A 26514-nucleotide genomic window follows, 5' to 3' on the forward strand; every position below is an offset into this window, starting at 1 on the left:
GTCAACTAATCAGCTTGTATTACAGAAATAGCAGGATCTTACAGAAATCAGAGCCCAGCTACAGGTGTGCCCCCAGAGGAACTATCAAGTCCCCAACTCTTCCTGCCACGATGATCTCTCCTCTGAATCAGCTCTATGTCCACACTCAGCAGGAATTAATTACAGAAGACTGACCTTCATCCATGTACCCAAAAAGATTTTTTTTTATAAAATAAAAAATGGGGGAATGTAATATAAAGCCGATACTCTGCCTCCCAACCACTTGTCAATCTGTGCTCTGCCCGCCTCTTATGTTACAGGAATTTTTGGCTTACACTGCCGCCATTTTCCTGCTTCCCACGTTATGTCCTAACATGCTAGATAGCTATTGGTTCATCAGTCAGCTTGCAAGTATTCTCCTCTGCTATTGGTTCCTTCCAGCCCGTGAGATTTCTAATATCTGGGAGAAGCCACATGCCATCTACTGGTGGTGTAAGGAACTTCCACAGTCTCCCCTCCATAAAAGCAACTAAAACACTGACAGAAGAGGTCAGAATTGACAGAATTCTGGAAATTAATCAAAGGCTTTCTGTAAGCTGGGAATCACTTATTCAAGAACAATAATCAAATCTTAGTAAGAACAAAGAGATTTATGATGTTTTAACTTGCCCTATTTCCATTCCCCTCTCTCCAAATCTGTGTGGTAGCCTTGAAAACCAACAGTCCCAGATCCTGATGCAACTGGATACCTCTGAGCCTCTGGGAAGGGCCGAACAGGGCTGGAGCTCCTTCACAGCTTTAGTCTTACTGAATTCTCATTATTCAGTCTCTCTTGCACTTCCTTGGAAGCCTCCAATTGTAAGCCTGCCTTTATTTGATCTGACTAGGATCTAATTCAGAGTTAACCCCACCCCGGACCTGGGTGTTTGTTAGAGGCAGTGCTTTATGTTTAGTGCTATCTGTAGTGAATAACATAGAGCAAATAATAGGCTAAACTGAAGCTTAAAAGGAAAGTTAGAGAATATTCATGGTTTTGAGAAGCTCCAAACTATTATTATTTTGCTGTGCTAGGATAGAACCAGGGCCTGTGCAAGCTATACAAGTGATCTACCTCTGAGCTACAGCCAAAAAGCTCTGAATGTATACATTGGGCTGTATGCATACTCAGTGGACCCGAGAAGTCCCTAAACACATTTTTCCCTACAGGGATGTAAACTCAAGAGGGGTAGGGAATTATGGCATTTGCTGGTAAATGGATGGAGTTGGAGAATATCATGCTAAGTGAAATAGGCCAACCCCAAAAACCAAAGGCCAAATATTTTCTCTGATAAGTGGATGACCATATATAACAAGTAGGGGGTAGTGAGGGTGGGGGAGGAGAGAAGAATGAAGGAACTTTGGATGGTGTAGAGGAAAATGGGGCGGGAGGAGCTGGGGGAAGGAAAGATAGAATGAGACAGACAGTGTTACCCTATGTATATGTATGATTACATGAATGGTGTGAATCTACATTGTGTACAACCATAGAAATGAAAAGTTGTACCCCATTTGTGTACAATGAATCAAAATGCAGTCTGTAAAAATAAAAAAATTGATTAAAAAAAAGGATAAGGAACTTGTCCACTGTATTCTGATATCACACTTTGCACATAGTAGAAATCAATAAATATTTGAAAAATGAAGAATTAGTGAGGATTTTTATGTTTATGTTTTGTTTTGGCTTGGTTTTTAAATCCAAGAGCATTAAATCCAAGAGCATTCTACCTCTGAGATGCATCCCCAGTCTTTCCTTTTCTTTGTTTTAATTTCATTTTAAGGTAGGGTCTTGCTAATTTGCAAAGATTTGAAATCCCATCTGCTTCAGTCTCCTGAGTTGCTGAAATTACAGGCATCTGTCACTTCACATAGCTGAATTAGTGACTCTTGTAGAATATATACGTATTTGCATCCCATGAACCCCAATCAAGGATTTACTTAACATTATTCCTACAATAATTGATTCATACCACAATGCAATGGTTAATACTTATATTTAGATGAAAATTTGGTAGGTTATGCTAATTATGTTATATTTGTCATATATAAAATATGAAAAATTTCACTTACATCAAAATATATATGCATATACATGCATATATATATATATATCTCACAATTTGTTACTTTTGCCCATAGTTGTTCTCATTACAAGAATTTTAGTATGTATATACAACATTGTGTGGAGTACAAAATCTGAGAATAAAATGAAGATACTATATAAAGAGATACACTAGACACTATGTAGGTGTGTTTTGGTTTGAATCTTTTTTTTTTTATTGTAAACAAATGGGATACATGTTGTTTCTCTGTACATGGCATAAAGGCATACCATTTGTGTAATCATAAATTTACAAAGAGTAATGTTGTTTGATTCATTCTGTTATTTTTTCCCTTCCCCCCACCCCTCCCACCCCTGGTTTGAATCTTAAACGTTTCCCGAAAGTTCATGAGTTTAAGGCTTGATCCCCAATGTATCAGTGTTCACAGGTGGGACCTTTGGGAGATGACTGGATTATGAGAATGGATTATGAGACTAATCCATTGATGGATTTATAACTTAACAGTCTATTGGAGATAGTGGAAATTTTGGAAGATGGGGCATATTAGAGGAAGTAGGGGATTGAGGGTGTGCTCTTGAAGGGTAAATTTTGTCCCTGGCCTCTTTTTCTCTTTCTCTTATTGTAGCTCCTGGCTACCATGAACAGAACGATCAGCTCTATTCCACCACATACTCCCTACCATGATGTTCTGTTTCACCATACGCCCACAGTGATGGGGTCAAGTGGCCATGGATGGAAACCTCTGATACTGTGAACATAAATAAAATCTTTCCTCTCATTAAGTTTATTTTTGCAGGTCTTTTTGTCAGAGCCACAGAAAACTAACCAGCACAAGCTGTATTTATGGGCAATAATGATTCAGGAATTCTTGTCTTCATTCTGTTGACTTAAACTTCTTATCAGGGTGAACTGAGAAATTTCTTCATATACTCCACCTTCATTTCCAGTGAAATAATTATAATATTTTTCTTTGTTTCCAGAGTCATGTTGCTTCTGGGTTGTTTTATTGTTTCATTTTGCTAATAAGGGTAGTCACTGGATTCTTATTTAGCACAATATTAGGCAGTCAGGAAGCTTTCCACAGTTTAAAATAAAAAGAAAATTATAAGAAATTATGAAGTACTGTGTCTTTTTATGAGAAGGCTGTCCACCATTCTTTGAGTTTGAAAGTTTGTCTATGAGGAATAGTGGTTGACAAACATAATTAGCTCTTAGGTTAAAATGACAACTGAGAAGAACAGGAACAGATTAAGACTATGAAACATTGATTTAGAAAGACAGTTGGAAGTGGGCATTCGGGAGGAGGTGGTTGCAAATGGTTCTCTGAAATAACATTTGGGAGTAGGTGGTTCATGGGACAAAGAGATATCTGAAGGAAGTAAACCAACAATGGAGTTACTTGGATGGACTATCATAGCAATTTAAATGTTATATTAATTACTTTGCTTATAAATAACCAAAGCCAGGTACATCCCTTGCTGAGACTTGAACCAAAATAAATAAAAAAATGTGTGTGCATGAGTGTGCACCTATATGTGGCTACATACAACTACTCTGTCTACGAAAACATCATTGCATGGAATTTTCTTAAGTGGACATGTATAAGCGACATATATGCAAGAAATCTTTACGTATTTGTTACACAGTTGATGTTACAAAGTTACTCTAAATCCAGATGTATGTATATAGAAGTGAATTGATCTGCATATATATAACCATTTTTCATGACTTTTTTCTTTGCATATGCAAAATATGGATTTTTGAAAGCTAAGCAGCAGCTCTTTTAGTTGGAGAAAAGAAATCTATATGCTTTAACTTTTATTGGGGACTAATACTTCTCTTGTGATGCCTGCAAAATAGCCAATACAGATGCTGATTTTATCAACTTTTGTGAGTTTGTTTACAATTATTAGAGGATTCAGAAAACAGTGGGGAGAGGCATGATGTTTTTTAAATGCCATAGTCATTGAGGCAGAAAAAAAACTGCCTTTCCCTCTCGTGTAAGAATTTGTTAACTAACATAAAAGCTAGAAAATAGGACTTAGAATCACGAACTTGGGCAGGTAGGACACTTAAGTGTACAGAATTGGTTGGTAAATTTGCCTTTGGTTGTAAACAGCCAAGGATAGGTTGGAGCCAAAAAGATGGAAAAATCTGAAAAAGTCCACGGTTGAGATGAAAAATAATCCATTTTGCTATCTTTCTTCTTTTAAAAAAAATTTTGGTAGTTGTAGAAGGACAGCGTGTCTTTATTTTTTTGTGGTGCTAAGGACTGAACCCACTGCCTCACATGTGCTAGGCAAGTGCTCTGCCACTGAGCTACAGCCCCAGTCCCATTTTGCTATCCTTATAAAATCTATGGAAGCCAGGTATGGTGGTTCATGCTCATTAACCCACTGACTCAGCAAGCTGAGGCAGGAGGATAAAAATTAAAAAAAAATTTTTTTTAGTTGTCAATGGACGTTTATTTATTTTTATGTGGTGCTGAGAATCGAACCCGGTGCCTCACACACGCCATGCAAGCACTCTACCACTGAGTCACAACCCCAGGCCTGAGGATAGCAAATTTGAGGCTAGCCTAGGCAACTTAGTGAGCTCCTGTCTCAAAAAATAAAAATTTGTGGAAAAGTTTGAGGTATAATTCTTCAAAGGTGCATCCTATAGCTGGTACCGTCTGTATTATTGGTTTTTGTTTATTTGTTTGTTTTGGAAAGCAATTCAGTAATTTTATGAAAAGCCAAAAAATTCCTTTATCTTTTAAATTAATTTATTCATTTAATTAATTAATTAAACCAAAATTTTTTGGATCCTGGGAATTGAACCCAGGGCTTCACACGTGCTAGGCAAGTACACCACAGAAATAAATAAAATAAAGGTATTGTGTCCATCTATCAAAAAAAAAAAAAAAAAAAAAACAACCTAAAGATATGTTGAGGTTATGATCCACAGTACCTCAGATGGTCCTCACCTGATGATGGTTTAACTTCTGAATTTTTGACTTATGATAGTGCAAAAATGATGTGGATTCAGGAGAAAGCATCCTTTGAATTTTAAAATTTGATCTTTTACCTGGGCTAGCAATATGAGATATGAATACTCTGGTAATGCTGAGCAACAGCAGCAAGCTACTGCTATAGCTTTGTCAGCCATGCAATCATGAGAGGAAATAACTGATACAGGGTACTGTGTTGCTAAGATATGATGCTTGGTGGGCTAGATGTATTAAATACATTATGGATTCAAACTATTTTCAATGTATCATGAGTTTATAGGGTTGCTAAACACATCAAAAATAAGAAGAATCTGTAGTGTCATTGCAGACATAATTAGGATGAGAAGGTATTGGAGATGAGTGGGTCCTTAATACCGAATGAATGGTGCTTTAGAAGGACTGGAAAACCAAGCACAGTGGCATATGCCTATAGTCATAGCTTCTTGGGAGGCTGAAGCAGGAGAGTCACTTGAATACAGGAGATAGAGGCCAGATTGGGCAATATAGAGAAACCCGTCTCAAAACAAACCAACCACGAACAAAACAAAACAAGTAAAAACAGGAAAAAGACACAGATACACATAGGGAGAATTCCACATGATAATGGAGGCAGAGACCGATGTGCTGCAACTTTGCAATTCTTAGCAAAGAATTAGCAAATCATCAGAGGCCAGGAAAAGGAAAGGAAGGAATGTCCCCACAGGTTTCAAAGGGTATTATCCCCTGATACCTTGATTCTGAACTGGTAGCCTCCAGAACATTTTTTTTTGGTGTCGTTGTTGTTGCTGGAGATTGAACCCAGGGCCTCACACATGTGCATGCTAAGTACATGCTCCACAACTGAGCTATACTCCCAGTCCCAGACCTGTGAGACAATAAATTTTGATTGTCCAAGCCTTCCTGTTTGTGGTACTCTGTTATAGGCAGCCACGGAAACCAATACAAACTGATTTTAAGATGAGGTCTTTGTCTTCTACACTCTAAATTTTACTACAATATTTCTAGGTAGGATTTATTTTCATTTATCTTGTTTAGTATTCTTAGGGATTTCTGATCTATGGATATATGTCTTTTTTTTGATATATGTCTTTTATCAGTTTGGAAATAACATGATCACTTTGAAAACAAACTCATGGGGCTGGGGATATAGCTCAGTTGGTAGAGTGTTTGCCTCGCAAGCACAAGGCCCTGGGTTCAATCCCCAGTACTCCCCCCAAAAAATAAAAAATAAATAAACTCACCTCTATTCTCCTGTATTTCCTCTTGGAGTTCTAAATAGACTTAAACTAGAAAACGGCTTTTCTTATCCTCTTATGTCTTTAATCTGTCATATTTTCATCTCTATTTTCTTGTGTGCTACATTATAGACACTTTCTTTTGCTGGATCTTCCATTTCACTTGTTCTTCAGATGCACTGAATGTGTCTATGAAGTTTTGTAATTTCAGTGACTTTTTTCTTTTTTTTTTTTTTTAGGTTGTGGCACAGGCTGATAATTACTCTCAATAGTCATTTTCCACATACTTCAGTAATAGACCTTGCCGGTAAGGAACATTGAACACAGTGGTGCTATACTACTGAGCTAGATTCCCAGACCTTTATATTTTACATTTTGAGTTAGGTATGGTGACACACACTGTAATCCCAGCAATTTGAGAGGTTGAGGCAGTTTAATCACAAGCTGGTGGCCTGCCTGGGCAACTTAGTGAAACCCTATCTCAAAATAAAAATAAAAAGTGCTGGTGATGTAAATCAGTGGTAGAGTCAGTACTATGATTTTTTTTTTTTTTTTTTAATTTTGTATTTTGAGGCAGAGTCTTGTTAAGTTACTCAGGCTGGACTTGAATTTACCTCGTGCCTCAGCCTCCTAAGTAGTTGGTATCAAAGGTGTGCACAATGGCACCTGCCTGGTAGTGTTTTTTTTTTTTTTAAATTTTTAATATATATCTTATTTTGGTACCAAGGATTGAACCCAAAGATGCTTAACCTCTAAGCCACAATCCTAGTCTTTTTCATTTTGAGAGAGGGTCTTGCTAGGTTGCTGATAGCTTTGCTAAATTGCTGAGGCTGCTTTGAACCTGCTGAGGTGATCCTCCTGCCTCAGCCTCCCTAGCCGCTGGGATTATAAGCGTGTGCCACCATGGCTGGCTTTTTACGTAACTTGATTCAAATGTATTCCATTATTAAATATTTTCATTATCATCATTTTATATTTAATTCAAAACCTTAACAGAATAAAGCATATACCAAATGGAAAAAAATGAAAAATAAAAAAAATTTATAGTATTTTCTTATGATTTAAAGAAAAGCTGAACTAGGAGTATAAGGGAATTGTTAATTTTTTATTAGAGCTTTATAGTTATACATAGTAGTTGGGTTCATCCTGACAAACTCATACATGTATAGAATTAAATTTCAGTTCATGATTCCCCCTTTTTCTCTTCTTCTTTTCCCTCCCATCTCCCATTCTCCTTCCTCTATTTACTAGACTTTCTTTCACTTGTCTATTTGTTTATGTGTGATTGGTTCTTTTCACTTATGCATTAAGATGAAATTCCTTGTGGTATATCACATAGCACATAACATGATTTTTAAATAATCCACTCTGCATGGCCTCCTCTTACCCTTCCTTCCACTCTGCCTCTCAATCTCTTCCTTCTAATTTACTGCTCTTCCCTTTATCTTCAAGTTGTACTATCCTTCCCTCCTCCTTTCCTTTCCTTTACTCTAGCTTCCACGAGAGAAAACATTTGACCTTTTAGTTTTGAGTTTGGCTTATTTCACTTGGCATGATATTCTCCATTTCCGTTCGTTACCAGCAAATATTGTAATTTCATTCTTTTTATGGCTGAGTAGAACTCCATTGTTTATTATAATTTCTTAACCTATTGACAGGCACCTGGGTTGATTTCATAATTTAGCTATTGTGAACTATGCTGCTATAAACATTGAGGTGACTATATATGCCGATTTTAGATCTTTTGGGAAAATATCAAGGAGTGGAATAGCTGGATCACATGGTAGTTCCATTCCTAGTTTTTTGAGGAATCTCCATACTGCTTTCCAGAGTGAATGTATTAGTCTGTAGTTCCACCAACAATGTATAAGTGTTCCTTCCCCCCCGCACCCCAACCTTAGCAGCATTTATTGTTTGTTTCTGGATCATTGCCATTCTGACTGCAGTAAGATGAAACCTTAGTGTAGTTTTGATTTGCATTTCCCTGATTGAGATGTTGAAATTTTTTCATACATTTGTTGGCCATTTGTGTTTCTTCTTTTGACAAGTTTCTGTTTAGTTCCTTTGCACCACTTACTGATTGTGTGTGTGTGTGTGTGTGTGTGTGTTGGTTTTGAGTTCTTTATATATCCTGAATATTAATACCTTTAGAGGAGTAGCTGGCCATGATTTTCTCCCATTCTGTAGGCTCTTTTCATTCTCTTGTTTCTTGTTTCCTTTGCTGTGCAGCTTTTTAGTTTGTCGGCATCCCACTTATTGATTCATGGTTTTTAGTAATAGTTGTTTTTTTTTTTTTTTTGGTACCAGGGATTGAACCCAGGGGTACTTAACCACTGAGTCACATCCCCAGCACTTTTTATATTTTATTTAGAGACAAGGTCTAACTGAGTTGCTCAGGGCCTTGCTACATTGCTGAGGCTGGCTCTGAACTCCCCATCCTCCTGCCTCAGCCTCCAGAGCCAGTGGGATTACAGGTGTGAGCTACTGTGACTGGCAGTAATAGATATTCTTAATTTTAACTGGGTACATGACAATCCAGAATTAAGGCTGTATTTCTTTTTTTTTTTTTTTAAAGAATACTTCTATTTATTTTTATGTGGTGCTGCTGAGGATCAAATCCAGTACCTCACACGTGCTAGGCAAGCACTATGCCACTGAGCTACAGCCCCAGCCCCAGAGCTGTATTTCTTATCTGCCTTCAGACAAAGAATGACAATATACTAAATTTTTATATTTGATTTTGTATAAACTAAGTTTTAACCATGAGATATATGCATTAGTGGAGTGCACAATTTGTATTAAATTTTCTAAAAGATAGGGCCAACTCATTTTCTTTCCCTTTTTCCTTCTCTCCCTCTACTCTATGGAATGAATGGGCAGAGTATACTTCTTTACACCATTATGTTGGACCTGACTACATTACTTGGTTTGTTAATAACATGTGAGCACATAGGACTTCTGGTCACATGAGTTTCTGTGGTTTTGTCTCTCATATGCTTGCCTTTCACCATGAGAAAAATACTACTCCTTTACTCTGGTCCTTGAATAGGAGACATGTGGGACTGACTTAAATTTGACTTATGCCTAGAGTGCTGCCAGGGCAGCCAACCCTCATCTCTGCCACTTCCAATAGCTATCAATTTCCAAACTAGCGAGGGAAAAATGTTGTTTATAGGCCACTAAGTCTTTAAGGATAACACCCTCATTTTCGTGCAAGCCAGCAATAAATGAAAAACTAGGGGTTCTCCTACATAAACACCTCATATTTTTCTACTGTATATTTATTATAATGCTGCAATATTCATGTACAGATTTTCATGTGGACATGTTTTCCACTTTCTCGGTTATATACGTAGAAGTGGAACTCGTGGGTCATAGGGAAACTTTTAACTTTTCAAAGGACTGCCAGATTATTTTACAAATGATATAAATATCATTTTACATTCCCTGTAGCAATATATGAAGGTTCCAATTCTCCACACCCTAACCAACACATTATCAGGTCTTTTTTATTTTAGCCATCTTTTTTAGTGGGGAGGGTATTGGGGATTGAATACAGGGGCACTCCACTGCTGAGTCACATCCCCAGCCCTATTTTGTGTTTTATTTAGAGACAGGGTTTCACTGAGTTGCATAGTTGCTGAGGATGGCTTTGAACCCCAGATCTCTTGCCTCAGCCTCTGAGCTGCTATTTTAGTCATCTTAATGCGTTTAATGTGGTATCTTGTTTCAGTTTTGTGTTTTCCTAATGACTGTGTTGAGGAACTTTTCATGTCCTTATTGGCAATTTGAATATATTTTGAGAAATATCTCTTCAGATCCTTTCCTTTAAAAATTAAATTTTTTTTTTTTTTTTTTAATGGTACTGGGGCTTGAACCCAGGGGCACTCTACCACTGAGTTATATTCCCAGTTCTTTTTATTTTATTTTGAGACAGGGTTTTGATACACATTGTCTAGGTTGGCCTTGAACTTTTAATCCTCTTGCCTCAGGCTCCAGAATCACTGGGATCAAAGGCAAGTGCCACTATATTCAGTATTCCTTGTTTTTAAATGGGGTAGTGTTTTTATTGTTTAATTCTGATTTATATGCTCTAGACAGAATAGCAGATACATGGTTTGCAAAACTTTTCCCCATTCTGTGTTGTCTTTTCATTTTCTTTGTACTATCTATATTGGTCTGCTAGGGCTGTCACACCAAAATACTAGATTGGGTATGATCTCATTGGGGAATAAAATTTCAACATGAGTTTTAAGGGAACCCAATTCAATCCATAATGCTGTGCTCTCCATACCCTCAACATTCATGTCCTTCTCACATGAAAATTTCATTCACCCTATACCAACAGCTTCAAAAGTCTTAACCATTTCAGTAGCTCAACTGTATCTGAAATCTGTATGTAGATAAGCCCAAAGTCTTGTCTATATACAGATTAAGATGGATGTGGCAGCACATGCTTGTATTTCAGCACTTAGGAGGCTGAGGCAGGAGGATCCCTAGTTCCCAGGAGTTCCAGACTAGCCTGGGCAACATAAGGATATTCCATCTTTAAAAACAAAACAAAACTAAGCAGAAAAATACAGGTGAAGCATCCTCAATCCGGAAATCTGAAATGCTCAAAATCCAAAAAATTTTGAGTGCTGACATGATGCTGCAAGTGGAAAATTCTATGAAACTTTGTTTTTATGTAGTTATTAAAATATTACAAAGAACATGTATCCCATTTGTTTACAATAATAAAAAAAAGAAAGAAAAAAATATTACATAAAAGACCTTCAAGATAAGGTACATATGAAACATATGAACTTTGTTTAGACTTGGGTCCCATCCCTAAGATAGCCCATTTTATATATATGCGTATTAAAAAAAAAAAAAAGCCAAATCTGAAACACTTCTAGTCGTGGCATTTCAGATAAAGGATACTCAATCTGTATTAGCTAAATCAGGTATGGGTGAGACTTGACTCATCCTGAGGCAAAATTCCTCTCCAGTTGTGAATCAGACAAGTTATGTGCTTCAAGAGAATACAATGGTGGGGGCATGCATAGAATAGATATTGCCATTACCAAAGGCAGAAACTGGAAAGAAGAAAGGGGACAGGTCCCAAGCCAAGTCCAAAACCTGGTAAGGGAAATTCCATTAGACTTTAAAGCTGAGATAAGATCTTGAAATAGTTAAAGGAAAGGGCTTTCTTTTCTTAGGTAAGTACCTGAATATCCAGGAAATGAATTAGTTTAGGATGCCAGTCTCATGGCGGCTGTACAGTCACCTTGTCAGGCAGCACATCCTCTTAACAATTAGTAGTCATATGTTGGAAGTACTGAAGGGGGAGCCTTCAGGTCCCCAAGAGTTGCAATGATCCAAGTGTATCCTGGGAGTGAAAAATTAAGAGAACCTAGGCGGGAACAAACAGAATTTGGTGAATGAATGAGAATACTAAAGAGAGACGGGGGGAGGATTTAATGAAATTGTGAGGGAGTGGAAAGTAGTTAATTATGGTAGTGGAAGGTGTGAATGAAATGACGACTCTGAATTCCTCTCATCTCAAAGGCATTTTATCTTAATAAACACTAAGAGGCGGGGAATAAATATAATTCACACCACTCGGTCGGTTTGGTGATAATTTATCTACATCCTTAAATTAATGGCTGCTGTAAACCTCTTGGCATGGCTCTGACAAAACGAAAACCGACAGCAATTCAGCATGAGAAAATTAGGTTGCATTCCAACTAGGGACCGGTTGCCCGTAGATTCGCCTTGGTGTTGTAAGGGCTAAATTAAACAGGTAACGTAGTCCAGCATTTGGCACAGCGCAGGGACTGCATTTGGACATTAATTTCCGCCCACGCTCTCCTGTCCTGGTATAATCTCCAGGAAAGGAAAACGACCTACAGTGCCGAGGGGTTTCTGCGATGCCCCTATGGACAGCACCCTTGTTTCCTATCAGAGCACTTGGCTTTCCCGGACACAAAAGCTAAGAGCGAGAGGAAAATCGAAGGCTCCTTGGACAAAGGCTGCCCACCGCAGCCGTGACTCTAGACACAATACTAAGTACTCCTCACGGTGGTGGCGGTGGCCGGATTCCTGTAACGGGCCGCGAAAGAGGGGGTGGAGCGACTGTAAGGTTTGGGAAAGAGGCGAGTCCGCTCTTCGGGCTTCCAAGAGTCCACTTCCTACGGCAAGCAGGAGGAGACAAGCGCCGCCTCGGCTCGTTCCCACCTACCGCCTCTCGCCAGAGCTGCCCTGGCGCTCCCCTCCGGTGACCGCAGGGCCGTGTGTACGTGTGTACACTCCGCGCCGTCTACTCGGCTTCAGCGCCGAGATACCACCGTAGCCCCAAGTCACTCTTCTTGTCGGACCCTATGTCGGCGCGCCTCGGGAGGCGCCCAGATGCTGCGGACCCCAAGTGGAGTTCCCAAGAGGGTGAGGGAAAGCAGGGAGGGGAGCCGAGTAAGGAGCACGCGCGACGCGCGGCCGGGTCTGGGGGCGGGGCTAGGTGTCTCGCGCAGGGGGCGGGGCACGGTGACGTCGCGGGTGCCCGGGCCGCGCCGTGGCTGTGGCGGCGGCGGCGGCTGTGGTAGTGGCTGCGGCGGGGGCGCCCGGGCGGCAGTGGCAGCAACAGCAGAAGCAGCCCGGACGAGGGTGAGACGGCCGTGGTGGCGGCAGCTCGGAAGTCGGGCGAGACCTCGCGCTTCCCGCCTGTCGCTGGCGCTGAGGCTTCTGCTTTTCCTACCCGGCTCCTCGCCCCCGGCCCTAGCTGGGCAGGGCAGAGCGCCCCCGGGGAGGGGCGGAGCTGTAGGTGAGGCGTCAGGACCCCCTCCCCCTCCACTGCCTGCTGGGGGGGGGATGGGGAAGTACGGGAGGGCGGATCCCACCCCAGCCCACCCCAGCCCACCCCAGCCCACCGGCGGGCTCCACCCAGCCGAGCTTCGGGATTGGGCGGGAGCTGAGGCGGTGGCGGTGCGGACCTTGGGCTAAGGTGGGAGGTGGGGGCTCTGGACCCTGGGAGGACCCGGGTCTTAGCGGGTATGAGGTGTGATGTTCCACGAGAGGTAGTGGCGAGCCCTGTGGTTGGTGTGCGGTCATGGTGGATCTGGGGGTTTAGGTGGTTGATGTAAAATGTTGAAGATGATTTTTTTTTTTTTTTGAAATGGTGAGGTAGAAGACGAAGGGCTTTATTTCAAAAGGAGGATGAGCTGTGGATGTTGCCTTCCAAGCAGTTGGAGAAGCTTTGCACTAAATCTCACATTTCTACTTTAGCGTCTTGGTTGTTTTATTTTCTTTTCCTGACGGGGCGGGTAGGGGGTGAGGGAGGGAAGTGAATCCCTGTGTTTTTGCCTCGGGTTGGGTTAAATTGTGAGCATGGATGGATCTGAAGTTTTAGACCCAAAAAGAGGGAGATCTTGGGTTTAGACAACTTCATTCTGGCACCAACCTTTAGGAAATAGCTCTCATTTACTTTTAGCTCCTTAAAGGTGTTGTCTTTCAGTTTTCTTAACCTTGTTCCTAAAAGATCTCTTTATATCAGTTAAAAAATTTTTTTCCAAGCAATCTTTATTCTGGCCTCTTAAGAGGAGGCCTAAGACTCAGATGATTACTTTGAAAGACATTTTTCTGAGTAGTAGTTGCAGGTGGTTGTTGTTGACTGCTTTGAGTGGGCAAAATGAACAATTTGAACAGTTCTTTTGAAGGTAATTGTATGAAATACGCTTAAATGTTTCAAGGCACAGCTGTCTTTTACAGCTTGTTTTTCAGTAGACCTGGACTTTTAGACATTTTGTGTTCAGCACTGAAGTCTTGGAGATTATTTTTATTTCTCAATTGTGGATGTATTTATGTCTTTATTCAGCACTTTAAAAATGCAATAGATATATATATCCATCATTTATATTTATATATATATATAAATATATATATATTTTTATAAAGGTAGGTTCCTCAGTTTCTGAGACATGTTCTTAAAGTCAAGTGCTTTAAAATGCTCTAATAACATTTTGGGAGCATGTGTCTCACTTTGTTGGAGATGTGTCACTGAATTAACAATGTAGAGTGTTCACATTGATGTTTCACAACTTAGGACAGTAAGTGTGAATCTTCTGGATTTCTGCTTCCTGTTAAATTACAGTATTCACTGATCTTACCTATGAATTAAGCTATTTAAGCTATTTATTTTTCAGAGAACAGGTCCTGTGGTGGACATGTATTATGTAATGGATGTTAGTAGGCATGTCTCTCAATAATTCATTTATGGAGGAAGAGAAACCATCATGAGATTGAATTTAAGCAGTGACTTTTCCCAAGGCTTACCCAATTTATTTAGGAAATTAGCCAGGAAAGTGCTTTCCTGGAACCCAAGAGAGAAATATACAGATTAGTTTTAGTAGTTGCAGATCATTTGCCATTTTTACATGCCTACTTAATGAGCAGACCATTTTCCTCTTGCAAGTACTTCTGCTTAAAGAGATTTAGAGGAAACAGTATATAATAAATCTATTAAGTGAGAATGTGTTTCAATTTATAATTGTAAATTTAATATTAAACAAATGTTCAGACAGATTGAATTATAAGTTGATATAGTGACTGATTTTGATTTTGGATTAATTGGAAGGAAAACTTAAAATCCACATATTTTGGCTTTTAGATTGTACAGTGATTTAATTAATTGGGACAAATGAGAACTAAGATATTGAGTGAAAGTGTGTGTATATACTCCTAAATGATATTTGCATTGTTGGATGTGAGGTGTGAATATTCACTTCACAGGGATGAAATCATGTAATTTGGAGGAAAGTCCAATTTAGAAGCAACCTAGTGACTTGTTTAGAATTTCTTATGACTGAAAAAAAATTCTATAATTTTTTTTTTTTTTTTTTTGTGGGGGAGTACTGGGAATTTAACCCAGGGTATCTTACACAGAATTATATCCCTAACCCTTTCTTAATTTTTATTTTGAGACAAGGTCTTACTAAGTTGCCCAGGCTGAACTTGAACTTGCAGTCTTCTTACTTCAGCCTCCCAAGTTGCAGGGGTTACAGGTGCACATCACTGTGCCTAGTCTCTATTACATTATTTAAGAAATGTTGCTTACTAGTCATTCTTTGGGATTCCTTGTTGACTCTGATGAGGTGTTTTTTGTTTCCTCTTCATTGCTAAATCCTTAAATTAGTATGTCAAGTTTGTTAATTCAGCATTAGTATTAGAAACTTAAAAATGAATGTTCTCATGTCAGTAGCACTCTGTTTTGCACTATGTTTATGCTTTTAGAAGTAGCATGAGTGCTGTTAAAATGAGCATTTTATATGTAGTATATTTAGAAACATTGATAGAGAAAGATCAGGCAGGGAGCAAAATATTGTGATTAGTCAAATAATAATCAGTACACTGATTATCAGTTTTCAGAGAACTATAAAATAATTTTAGCATAGTCATGCTATAGAATATAATTTAATTCTATCTATGCCTATTCAGGTCTTTCCATGTCTTGGATTGTGTGCTCTTGGAGTCACCGTGCCTTAGTTTAAATCCTGACCTTGCCATTGTATGATCTAAGGCAGGCTGCTTAACCTTAGTTTCTTACCCTTAGCCTGTATCTCAATTTCTTCATCTGCAAAATGGGAATAATAACAGTAATACCTAACTTCATAGGTTGGTTAAATGAGTTAGTTCTATAGTTTCAACAGCCCTGGCACATAATTATTTGGTTCACTAACATCTTTTGAAGTTTTTACCATGAACATTATTTATTCATTCATTTAATAAATACATATTGAGCATGTATTACATACTAGGTATTCTAGGTGCTGGCAGTATAGCAGTGAACAAAGTGAATAAAAATCTGGATCATCATGGAGCTTTCATTTTAGGTGAGGAAATAGATGATAAAACAGGTAAATAAATCTGTAAATGAATTTTAGATGTTAATAAGTGCCATGAAGAGAAATGAAGCAAGAGAAGAGGTTACGGAATGGGGACGAGGTTGCAGGAGGCATGTAGACCAGGAAAGTTTCTAAGTTTTACATTGAGTGAGGTATGGGAGTGGCTGTGGAAGATTGACATAATCTGATTTATGTTGTAAAATAATGACTCCGACCACTTTGTGGGACTTTAGAGCTGGGGTGCAGGGTAGAAGTAAGGCAGGGTGCAGGGTAGTAGTCAGGAGGTTCTCTTGCAGTGCTATAGATGAGAGTGACTGTGACCCAGGTGATAGCAAGATGAAGTGTGAGAAGTAGTTGGACTTTGGGTCTGTTTTGAGAGTAGACCTATAGTGTTTGCCGGTGGTTGGGTGTGGGATGTGAGCAAAGCAGAAGAGTAAAGAATAACTCAAGTTTTTGGCCTGAAGAACTAGAAGAATGAGGTTGTCAGTAACTGAGATAGAGGTGGCAGTTTGTGGAACATGTTTGGGGGAAAAAACAAGTTTAGGAAAAATGTCTAGGAAGAGTGAAGAATTTGCCGATTTTCAGCTGGCATGTAAAATGAAGAGATGGTGAGATCATCAGGAGAGTGGATTGAGGTAGAAAAGAGATCCAGACATCTGAAACTTGGGGCACTGATTCATTTATTCAGCAGTTACTTAATACGTATGGTTCTAAGTGCTGTTTTAGGCATTGGGGCATATAGCAGTGAACAAAGCTGTGAGAAACATCTACTTTCATGGCACTTGCCTTCTAGATCCACTGGAGAAATGAAGAGTAACCCAGCAGGCTGATAAGAGGTCTGTGAGTAAGGAGAAAAACTCAGGGAGAGTGATGTTGTGGAAGTGATGGAAAGGAAGTTTTCAGGGAGATTAAAATGATCTACTGTGTCATTGTTTAAAGATGTGTCAGAGTGTTGAGTAAGCAAATTCTGCTTGACTATAATATCTAGCAATAGAGAGATGACTAAATATCTTTTAGTGATAGATGAGACAAGTATTAAGAATGTTTCAGTTTTTTACTTCTCCCAAATTGTTTTGTTTTTCCCACCAGTACTGGGGATTGAATCCAGAGACCTTTTTCTACTGAGCTACACCTCTAACCCTTTTTATTTTATTTTGAGACAGGGTCTTGTTAAGTTGTGGAGGCTGACCTTTAACTTCTGGTCCTCGTGTTTCAGCCTCCAAGTACTGTGATTATAGGCATGAATCACTGTACCTGGCCGCTAGATTGGTTTTTAAAAATTACTTCATTCTTCTTTGCAGAACAAGATAGGCACTGGAAGTGTGTACTTGTATGAAGGTACATGGTATTTATAATTGTATTAGTCTATGTGTACTTAACTTTATAAAAAAATAGGTAATATGTACCAAATCAAAAGATACAAAATAATATTGGGGAAGAAGTCTTTTTCCCTATCTCTTTTTTCCTGTAGGCCATCCTGTTCCGGTTTATTGTTTTACCTCCCAGTGCCATTCTGTGCAATAGCCTTTAGCTATTCTAAAATTGCATAAAGATACAATATATTATATCTTCCAATCTAATATTGAACTTTGTTATTACTTTAGAATAGATTATCTGAAAGGTAGTTTTAGAGCTCTTATCAAAGGAAATAGTGATTACTAGGATCCTACACGGATTTATTAAGTCACATCAGACAGTAATTCTGGTTTTGTATGCTTGATACAGTTTCTTGATTGCTAAATAAAGGAAATGTAGTAGTTACGTGGTTAGACTTCAGCTAGATTTATTTCATGATGTCTTTTTAGAAAATATGACGTAAAGTTTGGATTTCATGAGGACAGTAACTGTTAAGTGAACTCTAACACATTCTCTCTCTTTTTTTCCCCTGTGGTGCTGGGAATTGAACCCAGGGCCTTGTGCATTTGAGGCAAGCATTCTACCCACTAAGCTATATCTCCAGTCCCCGTTATGTGTTCTCTACTGAGCAAATAGTAGGTACTTAGTAAATATTTGAGGAATGAATGGAAAATAATTATATTAAGTTAATTCACACCTGATTGAGTGACTAAACCCAGAAAACAGTTGCTACTGGGGATGAAGAATTTGAGGAACTAATGTTAGATGACCCAAGCGTCATCTCAATGTGTGTATTGAAATGAGCAGAATGATAGCAGGAGTGGTGTGGCACAGAGGATTGTGACAACTGTTAACTTGTTGCCCATATAGTCCCTGAGTGTGGGGAATGTCCAGGTGGTTGTTAGGTGATAATGAAGAGGTGGAGGTAGAAGATAGTGTTGTTGATTAGCGTCAGAGTTAGAGTAAGGATTTTCATGAGGGTGGAGGAATAATGGTCTGGCAGTGTCATTGGGAAAAAGAAAGGTACCAGCTTCATCTCCCAATATTGTGTGGGGCCTGTGAGAGACCAAATAGCCTCTCTTGAAAGGGCTACGTGGCAAGAGGTGTCCTGATTAGAAAGCCAGTTTTCATTTAAGGCAGAGTTAATGAGGAAATTTTGAGGAGTTTTATATAGGAGTTTCCGTGAGAGTATAGTTTCCACTAGATTGGCTTTTTATTATCCTCTTTTAAACTTAAAAAGTCTCTATCTTAACGTAATACCTCCAATTTCATACTTTAGTGCTCTGTTATTCTCTGCTTTGTAGCCAAACTTCTTTGAGTTTTCTACATTTCCATTTCTTCATCTTTGATTTTCTTCTCAACCTATTTCTATGTTTGCTTCCATTATTTTACTGAAACTGAAAATAGCCAATGAAAATAGGAAATTTTGAACATCAGCAGTGGCTATTTTTCTGTTTCCTCTTAACCTTTTAGCAGTCATACTAGTTGTCTATTGGTACATAACATATGATCCTCAAACTTATAATAACAGAACATTTATAGTTTCATAGTTTCTGTGGATCAGGAATTTGGGTGTGGTTGGTGCCTCTGATTCAGGGTCTCCCATCAGGCTGGAGAGGTGTTGACTAAGGCCCCAGTCATCTTAGAGCTCCACTGGTGACTGGGGGGGGGGGGGTTCTACTTCCAGGCTCACTCATGTGGCTATTGGCAGGCCTCAAGTCTTTGTGGGCCATTTGCTGGAGAAATGAGTCCCTTGCCATTCAGGTCTCTGCATAGGATTACTACAACATGGCACCTTGCTTCTCCTATCAACACCTCTGTAGGGGAACAGAGGAGATATTAGTCAGTTTTTTTGTAGCCTGATCTTGGAAGTGATGTGCTATCACTTTTGCTGCATTGTGTTCATTACAAGCTTGTCACTAGATCCAACACACTGAAGGTGGAATTTCACAATGACATCAACATTGGGAGGCAGAGATCATTCAGAGCCATTTTCCAGACTGCCTACTACAGCAGCTTTTGACAGTTGATTTCTCCTTCCTTTGTAAAGCTCTCTTTTCTCTGGGGGTGGGGGGGTGATCTTCAGAGTATGCTTCTGTTTCTCTTACTGGTTCCTAGACCCTTTCTCTGTAACTTTTTGACTCTTTATCTATTCATTAAATATTTGAATTTTGGGGGGATCATATCATCCCCTCCTCATTTTTCTTCATCTACTATGGATGTTTCTTAAGCTTAATATGTCCAAAATTGAATGTATGCTCTTTCTTTGGTGTTTCTTAATTCATTCAGTGATATTATTGTTTGCTTAAGCCAGAAATAAAGGGGGGGTGGTCTCCACTACTTTCCATTTTACTATTCCTTTTTGATTAAAATCTTTGCTGTTTAGTGATGGTGTGAATATTTTTGTGAAGTATTGCATCCTGTGCTGGGTTCCAAGCATTGAGTGTTTGCTAGATGTTTTGAAAATTCCTTTCAATCTGTGATCATAGATTTTGATTAGGAGTCACATGATCAGTGCTCTGCTTCAGGAGGGTAGCAGTGATTGAACTGTCATTTTTAGTGGTTCACCAAAGAAGGAAGTAAGCCCCTATGTTTCTTTTTTCTTTTGGTACAGGGGATTGAACCCTGAGGTGCTTGACCACTGAGCTATATTGCCAGACCTTTTTAGTTTTTATTTTGAGACAGGGTATTGGTAAGTTGCTGAGGTTGACCTTGAATTTGTAGTCCTCCTCCCTCAGCCTCCTGAATTGCTGGGATTACAGGCTTCACCACTGGGTTCACCTTTTGTTGTTGCTGTAGTAGTACTGAGAATTGAACCTAGGGCCTTGGGCATACTACGGAAATGCTCTACCACTGAGCCATATCACCAGACTTTTTTCATTTTATTTTGGGATGAGGTTTCCCTGAGTTATTGAGGCTGCCTCCAGCTTCCCAGGTAGCTTAGATTACAGATACAGATGTGTTATGTGATGAATGGACAGTTTTCATCTGATCACTGCTTTATGTATATTATTTTATATTATTTTAGTTTTTTTTCTAATTATGATGTAGCATTAAATAACCATGTAAGGGTTACTTGAACACAATACTGGGACAGTTGGTTTGATAGTCTAGACAGCCGCTGAGTGATAGTGGATGGGTTGCATGTATAGCATAGATTCATTGGACAGAAAAAACTGGTTTCTTGGTTTCTGGGAAAACCTCTTTTGGGAAATGCTTATTCAGATGTCTTGTTCATTTTCTGTTTGTCTTTCTAATTAATTTTTAGGGAGTTTCTTGCGTATTTTGTATAGAAGCCCTTGGATTACTTATGTTGCAAATATTCGCTGTGTAGTTTTCTATCTTGGTTCTCTTTAATGTTTTTGAAAAATAGGAGTTTTGAATTTTTATGTGGTCCAAATAATCTGAACCTTTTTGGTTAGTGCTTTTTTTTTTTTTTTTTTTTTTTTTTTTTTTTTTTTTTTTTGCGGTGCTGGGGATTTGAACCCAAGGCTTTGTGCTTGCGAGTCAAGCACTCTACCAACTGAGCTATATCCCCAGCCCCTGGTTAGTGCTTTTTAAAAAAATCTATTTTAGTTGTAGATGGACACAGTACCTTTATTTTATTTGTTTATTTTATGTGGTGCTAAGGATTGAACCTAGTGCCTCACACAAGTGAGGCAAGTGCTCTACCATTGAGCCATAACGCTAGCCCCTGGTTAGTGCTTTTTATGTCCTGCTTAAGAATTTTTTTTTTTTTGTACCAGGGATTGAATCCAGGGGTTCTTACCCACTGAGCCACATCCCCAGCCTTTTTTTAGATTTTATTTAGAGATAGGGTCTTGCTGAGGTACTTAGCACCTTGCTAAATTGCTGTGGCAGACTTTGAACTCCAATTCTCCTGCCTTAGCCTCCCTAGCGACTGGGATTACAGGTGTGCTTCTCTGTGCCTGGCCCTGTTTAAAATATCTTTCTTGCTGGGTGCAGTGTCACCTGCACCCAGGTGCAGGTAATCTTTGCAACCCCGGGTTCTAACCCAGCCTGATATCAGCCTCGGCAACTTTTTGAGACCCCTGAGGTGCTATCTCAAAATAAAAGAACTGGGGAAGTAGCTCAGTGGTAAAGCATCTTTGGGTACCAAACCAACCAACCAACCAACAACAACAAAAACCCAGCAAATCTTTCTGTACGATCATGAAGTTTTTCTCTTTAATAATTTTCTGGAGTGTCATTGTCATACTTTTATTTGGACTGCTATAGTTGTTTTTTGTGTATGTTCTGAGGTAGAAGTTGAGTTTAAATTTTTCCCCTTTTGCTGACTGATTTAGTTAGCACCATTTAATGCCAGTTCCTTTCTTTTCTATGGCTGTTCAATAAATTCAGACTGTTCCATTGTTTCCTCTTTCTTGGTCTAGTGCCATACCTTCTTAGTTACTGTAGTATTGTAGAATGTTTTAATATCTGTAGAGGAAGTGCTCACATGTTTTTCAAAAATGTCTTCTTGGTGCTCATGGTCAGTGACTGTTAAGGTCAGTAATTAGGACAGCATGGAATTGGTACAGGAATAGATACATAGATCAAAAATAAGCCTAGACATGTATAGTTAGTTAATTCATTTTCTTCAGAAGCATCCAGATAATTCAGTGAGTGAAAGGATAGCCTTTTAAATAAGAGTACTGTACAAAAACATGAATCTTAAACTGTACCTCATAGAAGATCTTTCTTTTTTTTAGCATTTTTTTTATTGTAAACAAATGGGATACGTGTTGTTTCTCTGTACATGGCGTAAAGGCATTCCATTTGTGTAATCATTAATTTACATAGGGTATTGTTGTTTGATTCATTCTGTTATTTTTTCCCTCCCCCCCACCCCTCTTTTCCCTCCCCCCCACCCCTCTTTTCCCTCTATACAGACCTTCCTTCCTCCATTCTTGCCCCCCTCCCTAATCCTAACTCTAACCTTAACACTAACCCCTCCCTCCCCGCATTGTGTGTCCTCATCCACTCATTAGCGATATCATTCGACCTTTGGTTTTTTGAGATTGGCTTATCTCACTTAGCATGATATTCTCCAATTTCATCCATTTGCCTGCAAATGCCATAATTTTATTATTCTTTATGGCTGAGTAATATTCCATTGTGTGTATATATATATATATATACACCACAAGGTTGGTTCCACAATCTGGCTATTGTGAATTGAGCCGCTATGAACATTGATGTGGCTGTATCTCTGTAGTATGCTGATTTTAAGTCCTTTGGGTATAGGCCAAGGAGTGGGATAGCTGGGTCAAATAGTGGTTCCATTCCAAGTTTTCTAAGGAATCTCCACACTGCTTTCCAGAGTGGCTGCACTAATTTGCTGCCCCACCAGCAATGTGTGAGTGTACCTTTCTCCCCACATCCTCGCCAACACCTGTTGTTGCTTGTATTCTTGATAATTGCCATTCTAATTGGGGTGAGATGGAATCTTAGGGTGGTTTTGATTTGCCTTTCTCTTATTACTAGAGATGTTGAACATTTTTCCATATGTTTGTTGATTGCTTGTAGATCTTCTGTGAAGTGTCTGTTCATTTCCTTAGCCCATTTGTTGATTGGATTATTTGTATTCTTGGTGTAGAGTTTTTTGAGTTCTTTATAGATTCTGGAGATTAGTACTCTATCTGAAGTATGTGTGGCAAAGATATTCTCCCACTCCGTAGGCTCTTTCTTTGCATTGCTGATAGTTTCCTTTGCTGAGAGAAAGCTTTTTAGTTTGAATCTATCCCAGTTATTGATTCTTGCTTTTATTTCTTGTGCTATGGGAGTCCTGTTGAGGAAATCTGGTCCTAAGCCGACATGTTGAAGATCTGGACCTACTTTTTCTTCTATAATTTGCAGGGTCTCTGGTCTGATTCCGAGGTCCTTAATCCATTTTGAGTTTAGTTTCGTGCATGGTGAGAGATATGGGTTTAGTTTCATTCTGTTGCATATGGATTTCCAATCTCCCAGCACCATTTGTTGAAGAGGCTATCTTTTCTCCATTGCATATTTTTGGCCCCTTTGTCTAGTATAAGAAAATTGTATTTATTTGGGTTTGTGTCCATGTCCTCTATTCTGTACCATTGATCTACCTTTCTATTTTGGTACCAATACCATGCTGTTTTTGTTACTATTGCTTTGTAGTAGAGTTGAAGATCTGGTATTGCGATACCCCCTGCTTCACTCTTCCTGCTAAGGATTGCTTTAGCTATTCTGGGTTTCTTATTCTAGATCTTTGAGTTAGGAAAATCTTCCTTTTGTCCTTCTTTCCTTCTGTTCTTCCTTACCTTGAGTTGGGGTCTTGCTACATTGCCCAGGCTGGTCTTGACATTGTGGGCTTTGTGATCCTTCTGCCTCAGTCTCCTGAGTAACTGGAGTGCAGGTGTGTACTACCCTACCTGGATAGAATTTCTTAGATATGCATACCAAAAGTATGTTTCAGAAAGAAAGAAAGAAAAAAAAAAGGATAATTTGATCTTTATCAAAATTAAGTTTGTTTTCAAAAGACATCATTAAGAAAATAAAAAGACCACAGAGGGCTGGGGTTGTGGCTTAGTGGTACAGTGCTTGTGTAGCATGTGTGAGGCCCTGGGTTTGATCCTTAGCACCACATAAAAATAAAACAAAGGTATTGTGTCCACCTATAACTAAAACAAGCAAAAAAGACCACAGAATGAGAGAAAATACTTACAAATCATGTAGTTGATAAAGGATTTACATCTAGAATATATGAATTCTTATTTCTGAATACTAAGACAAATAACTCCTCCTGAAAAATGGACAAAAAAAATTGAATCAACACTTCACTGACTTAGTAGTAAACACTTCAAAACAGTGCTTGCTATCATTAGATATGAGATACCAAAAGGAGGTACTGCTAGACACCCACAAAGAATGGCTGAAATCAAAAGATTGAGATACTTAATGTTGGCCAGGATATAGAGAAATTGATTTTCTGAAATAATTTGGTGCTAGGGATTGAATCCAGGGCCACACATGTTCTAGGCAAGTGCTCTAATACTTTTTTTTTTTTTTTTGCGGTCCTGGGGATCTAACTCAGGGCCTTGTGCTTGCAAGGCAAGCACTCTACCAGCTGAGCTCTCTCCCCAGCCCCTCTAATACTTTTTTATAAAATAATTTTTATTTATTTTTTATTTATTTTTTTTTTGGTGGGCTTGAACTTGGGTGTTTTACCACTGAGCTACATCACCGGTCCTTTTAATTTTTTAATTTTGAGACAGGGTCCTACTAAGTTGCTGAAGCTGTCCTTGAATTTGAGATCCTCTTGCTGCAGGCTCCTGAATTGCTGGGATTAGAGGGGTGTGCCATTGTGACCATCTGTTAATTTTGAGACAGTATCTTACTACATTGCCCAGGCTGGACTTAAATTTGTACTCCTCCTTCTTCAGCCTCTCAAGTAGCTGGGATTATAGGCATGTGCCACTAATTCCTGACTTTTTCTGATAATGTTTAATTTTGATAAAGCAGAAGTTTTTATGAAAATGGGCAGAAATGATTTCTTAGGTTCAAATTCATAAATGCCAATAAAATATAACTATTACCTTTCTATATTATAAGTATGTATCTGTATGCTGTATTTTATTTTAATTTTTGGAGTACGGGGTTTGAACCCAGGGCCTTGCACATGCTGGACAAGTGATATGTACTGAGCCACATCCTCATGCCTTTATTTATTTATTTATTTATTTATTTATTTATTTATTGGTACTGGGGCTTGAACTCAGGACCTCACACATGTTAAGCAAGTGCTCTGCCATGCAGCAGTACCCCCAACCCCTTATACTATATTTTAAATTACATATCAGGATCTTTCAAGAGTTAGGAATTGATTTTTAGCCCATTCAGTATTAGAATTATTTTAAATAATTCAGCAAAAATATCTGTTTTACAAAATTTTAAATTTCATAGTTGTTCAAGAATGCACAGCTAAGCTGGGGGTGGTGTGTGCCTATAGTTCTAGCTATTTGGCAGTCTGAGGTAGGAGAATTGCTTGATCCCAGGAGTTTGAGACAGGCTGGGCAACATAGATCCGACTTGATACTTCTTTTGTGTACTCTGTATATTTTACTCCATTTTGCAAGATAATATTTGAGACACTGTCTGTACCCTGAGGATGCTGGGGATGGGAAGGAAATAAGTAAACATGCAATTATAATTGTGTGTGATAAATGTTAATGACATGGACAAGAAGAGGAAGATGGAAAGAGTGGGAAAGATGAGGCTTGAGATTGGGTTTGGATAATGAAGGACTCATGTTAAGATTGAAATTTTAACTTGAGGTAATGGCAAGACTTTGTGGAGATTTTGGAGTAAAGGAAATAACATGTTTATATTTGCTTTTTACAGAGTAGATAGGAGGAATCACTGAGGAGATCAAGTTGGAGGCTGTGGCCTTATTCCTGATAAAGAATGAAGCATTAACAGTGGAGATAGAGAAACATACAAAATTGAAAGTTTTCAGGAACACAGAACTGTGTAATTCATTATTGTGTGTATGTTTAGTTTTGTGAGGCAAGAACTGGTGATGGGCAGCGAGGAGACAAAGGTGACTCCAGACTTGGTGCTGCCCAGTATAGTAGCCATATGACTGGTTAATTGTTAATCTAACTAGTTAATTTAAGTGAAATAAGATACAAAATTCAGTTCTTCAGTTAACTAGCCACAGAAGTATAGAATGATAGACTTATTAAATAATTTCTGCAGTTAGCCCAGAGTACTGTGAAGTCATATTTTAGGGTATCCATTTTAGGGTACTGTGAAGTCATATTTTAGAGTATCCATATTTTAAGCAGAAAAGTATATCTAGTTATATATGCTTAATAGCAAGATGGGACTCATGGCTTCTGTTTTAGACAGTGCAACAATAGAAGATTTTTGTTCTTATAGAAAGTTCTGCTGGATTGTACTGGTCTAGTTTTTGGTATCCTTTTCCTTCAGAGGGAATTATATTATAAAAC

The 26514-nt window shown here is 38.7% G+C and overlaps 1 protein-coding gene across 14 annotated transcripts in view; it reads left to right on the forward strand.

Moving 5' to 3' along the window:
• The first annotated feature begins 11904 nt into the window (after nucleotides 1–11904).
• Nucleotides 11905–26514, forward strand: part of ERC1 (ELKS/RAB6-interacting/CAST family member 1) — a 633143-nt gene continuing 618533 nt past the window's right edge. For 11 of the 14 annotated variants that reach the window (XM_079140318.1, XM_079140309.1, XM_079140311.1 and 8 more), the window contains exon 1: nucleotides 12848–13104. The gene's annotated coding sequence lies outside the window, so the exon portion shown is untranslated. Of the gene's footprint in view, nucleotides 12756–12847; nucleotides 13105–26514 lie in introns of those variants that run through there. The other 3 variants (XM_079140313.1, XM_079140314.1, XM_079140315.1) reach the window with 3 other exon arrangements.

Source organism: Sciurus vulgaris (genome assembly GCF_902686455.1).
Source record: "Sciurus vulgaris genome assembly, chromosome: 5".
Classification (NCBI taxonomy): Eukaryota; Metazoa; Chordata; class Mammalia; order Rodentia; family Sciuridae; genus Sciurus; species Sciurus vulgaris.